General features: G+C 29.1%; 1 protein-coding gene across 3 annotated transcripts in view; it reads left to right on the top strand.

Annotated features, from left to right (window-relative positions):
- The window catches only part of LOC106466663, a 78,314-nt gene that overhangs the window by 32,974 nt on the left and 40,692 nt on the right, over positions 1–4,648 (top strand). The gene's annotated exons all lie outside the window — the stretch shown is intronic.

Raw genomic sequence — 4,648 nt, 5'->3', positions numbered from 1 at the left:
TATGCCAGGAAATGTATTTTGAGTTTGTCATATAGCAACAAATGTTACTTACTGTGATGTGCAAATAAATTAAAATATTTTCATCCAATTTTAACTGGCAAGAAAACTAGTGAACCTATGTATGGGTGTTACGTATTAGAGCTTGAAATAGTCCGAAGCCGCGTTAACTGATAATTTAAATTTTGTAGTTAAATTGTGCTTTGGATTTAGTATTTAAATATATGCTGATATATAGTCAGTTTACGATATTTGCCAACAAGATTGATACACACCGTTTTTGTTTTTAACACAAATACTTTTTAATATACACAACAACACAAATTAAAATAACAATTATTACAGATAGTTATTACAAACAAAGATTTATAAACAAACGTTCCACAAACTTACAAACAATATAAAATCTTCTTTCTAGTTTGGAACTCCCTCGATAAGATATCGAGGGTTTAATATGAGCAAGTTAGTTTCAAGTAGATGTAGATATGATTTGCTGGGAGCTAGCTAGCTTTGTCTTCTTGGCCACACACACTGAAATTTTGGTCCGTTAACGTTAGGTAATATTTTCGTAAAAATACTAATGTCCGATAAGAATCCACTGAAGTTAAACGATTTGTAACGTTCAAAATTTATAAATAATCCTGGTCAAATATCTTAAATTTTCCAATTGATAATCGTTATAAATAGCACACTCATTATAGCGAACTACTAATAGACACTCCTTTTTTGGTGCATCGCAATGAATGTATTTATCGCTGTGTGGAGGCATTCTAGAAATTTCAGTCTTATTTAACAAACAATACTGAGCTATACTTAAACGTTTACTTATATAGATATATAACTTTAGAGAATATGCAGGAGTTTCGCAATGCATTTCTAACACTAAGCTACTTTTAAATATAAACTGATTCTAAACAACAAGATAGATAGATAGATAGATTAGTCTTACTCTACATTATTAACAAATTTGTTACAATGGGAATGTCTTAATATCTCTCTCTTGCATAGTAAAACAATGTATTATTCTGTTGCTGTAGTTAAGATGTGTATGTAGCCCATCTCAGTTGGAATCGTTATTACTTTTAATAATATTTGGATATATCTGTTTATTTATTTGAATAATATGTGTTGCATTACTCTACATATCTGTAGGATAAAAAATGTAGAATTGTATGTTTCTTCTCTTCAAAGATAATTCATGTCTCTCATCCCAGGAGCATAAGTCAATTTTAAGCAAGAGTATACTCTTAGCTTAACGTTTTTAATTTCTCAGCCTGAGAATGTTTTTACCATCATCAAGCATGCTTTGTCTCTTATTCATAATAAACATACTGTCAGTTGCCATAATTAATTGTACACAAGCATTTCATTTAAAGTACTATGTTTAAAAGTTTGAATATAATGTCAATGCCAGGTTGTTTTCTCATTTTGATAGTAGAAACAAAAGTGTGGAAAAGGGCTTAAATTTTGACCTTTTAAAGGTGTACTTCCTTTACCAAGCATATGACAGAGATTATATATTTCTGAATATAGTGAATAGGTAAAATTTTGAGTGAAGATAATATTGTGTCTATAGTGTTATATAACTATGAAACCAGTTCTTCTCTTCTTTTGACACGAAAATGGAAAGACAAAAATTGAATTATGTTTGTTTTTACTATGTGGAGAAAAGGAGGTGAAGTTGTATTTAGTTTGTGTGTATTTTATAAAAAATATGAGAGAGAGAGAGAGAGATGGGAACTTTTTTCAGTTTAGCCCAGATCAAACATTTTTTCTGCAGTTAAACACAGTGTGAAATATGAATACTTTGCCAAAGCACATTTTATCTAAAAAATGTGTCACTCCATAAACCGTTTTCAATCAAATTATGGAATCAAATCTTGGAATGATGTTTTTGAAATCTTACTGTGAATGAAAATTGGAAGTTATAAATATTCGGGTGCAAGAAGCAAAAGTTTCTAGTTTATCTATTTGATTGAATGCAATATTCTTACTTATTGTGCAAAATATTTGTATATATATATATATTGTCATGAATAAAAGAGCATCACATTAAAAAAAATTACTTTTAGTTTGTAAATTTTATTATATGTTCTTTAAAATTGCAATTTTTAGTGTTATTAAATCAGAACTACAGACTGAATCATATAGAAAGCAAGTAAAAACTGTAGATTTTTCAAAGACACGAATAAAGTTAAGCATGAATACTGTGTTCAGCAGTTATGTTTTCAGCTAACATAACTAGTAAATTATTTTCATTTACCACTGTTTACAAGAATATTGTGTTATTAATATACTTCATTTTACATAAGTAAAATTGTTAATAATTAAAATGTTAGATACTTTTAAATTTTACTACAAATTCAGGGTTATAAAAACAACCCATTGACTGGATGAGTGTGTTCGAAATGAAATGCAGAAAAACAAGTCTGTAGGATTGTATTTAATTGCAAGTTTGTGATAAAGTTATTAATTGTATAAGTCTAGCAGCTGCTTTGCAGAAAGGAACTAGGTCTGTAAAACAAATTCATATGTTTCTTTTCTATATTTCTATATGTATGATATAAAATGTATAAAAAAACAATCACATGAAAAGCTACTTAGTATGTTTAGATTATCAATGGAAAACTTGAGCACAGTGTCCCCTACGGATGTGAACCCATTACACCATTCCCTTAAGCAAAGCCCTTCCCAAGAGTTGGACAAGACATCAAGCATGGCACAATTCATTTATCGTAATGAAATCTTTCTTTTTCTGCTTTTGTAGAATGTCTATTCATCATACAGTGCAAGTGGTCAGTTGTGGAAAACTTGCATTTTTCTTAATTCTGTGGGAACCTAGATATACAAGTTTCTGGGGAATAATTTTCTTTCATTATTTAAATGGACTTCATGCATTTTGTTATCTTTGTATCAGAATATTAAAGTAAGAAAAAAAATCAGAAATTTTCTTAATAATTTCACTTTTGTTCCATTGCAAATGTATCGCAAACAAATTTTTACCAGCCAGTTTCTGAACTGAAAATTTAATGAAATATTTCCTGCTTCTTTGCAAGTAGAGATCAGTATTATGATAATCTACTTCGATTACTTCATAAAATCACTGAAAACCCTGTAAAGTCATCTTCAAACTTCTTTTATAAAATTCTGCCTCAGGAAGACTAGCACAACCCTGCACAAAAAATCATCTAAAATCCATTCCACAATCAAGAATAACTGCAACATCAGATGGGGTAAACAAATTGATTAATATCCTGGAAAACAAGTTTTTTAACTTTAAATGTTGCTCCAAAGACAAGGTTTAGTTGCCCTGAAAATGCTTAAAATATAACTCAAGAAACAAGACTTAGCCATCCTAAAAATGCTTAAAATTCCATTTCAGTCAAGGGGACTATGCTTCTGAATCTTTGATATGTGCTGAAGTACCTCAGACCCGTATTCTACCTAAAATAGTAATGATAACCCTGCAAGATTTTACACGTTTCACATACTGTTAGAAAAATTACATTCTTGAAGCTGTTGTACAAATCTTCCAATTAAGATTTTCTGTGAAAATAATGTTTCTTAAAAAAAGGAAATGTGCATTATATTAGAACAAATATTTGATTTTATGAAATGAGGAGTTTTTTGTTTATAAATAAGATATTAAGAAAGGTACCTACTGTGTAATAAGACGTTCTGTAAAAAAATAATAATTTTGGCATTCAGTTGTAAATGATGCATTAAATAATATAGGACTTAGTTTGGAAGATTTAGTTTGTAGAAAACATAGATATCTTACTTTTCAGTTCATTAGTTATACTTAATTAACAGTTTTTTTTATATAATTATGTAAGATGTTAGTAGTATTAGACAGTATTTAGCAGTCTAGTTCCCCATCTCTTATTAACTTTTCTTACAACTGGATCAAAATGTGCATGTCATTTTCTTTTACAGTGTTTCATTCATAACTTAATTAAACAACTATTTTCAATGTATGTCAACAAACGTGGCATCAAAACAGTTTAAAAGGAAATATTTAAAAAATTCTCAATCTTAATTTCTCTGCATCACATGATGTGTCTGGGCTCTGAATTTTCTCATATATATTCCATAATATGGCTTTTAGAGTATCCAGATCATTAGAAACAAACTAAAGGTAATTAATTAATTACAAGCACTTATCTAAAATTTGAACCTCCACTTTCTTGCTTTGCTTATATACCAGTAAGTTTGTCAAATTCACTATAGTAGCCCTACAAGTCTGATGGACTTGTTTATAACTGATAGAGCATTTTCTTGCTTTGCTGATATACCAGTAAGTTTGTCAAATTCACTATAGTAGCCTTACAAGTCTGATGAACTTGTTTATAACTGATAGAGCATTTTCTCTTCGTTAGAAATCTTAGAGAGCTCTGTTGTTTAGATTTCCCACATAAATGTCGGACATAAAAAATATTTGTTTTTGGTGACATAATTCTTTAATCCAAGTGTTTATAATATTTTAAGAGCCTATTTATAGCTTATTTAGAAAGCCAGATAAGTTTTAGTAGTTTTTGAACATTATATTTTATTGTCTTAGAATGTTGCTATTTGTTAATGGCAGAACCTAATTTAAGAGTTGAATATATGAGAGTTTTCTACGGTTTAACTCAGTTGTCTTAAGTCAACA

The sequence above is a fragment of the Limulus polyphemus genome, unplaced genomic scaffold (assembly GCF_000517525.1).
Source record: "Limulus polyphemus unplaced genomic scaffold, Limulus_polyphemus-2.1.2 Scaffold2336, whole genome shotgun sequence".
NCBI lineage: Eukaryota > Metazoa > Arthropoda > Merostomata > Xiphosura > Limulidae > Limulus > Limulus polyphemus.
This window is presented reverse-complemented; position numbering and strand designations above follow the sequence as displayed.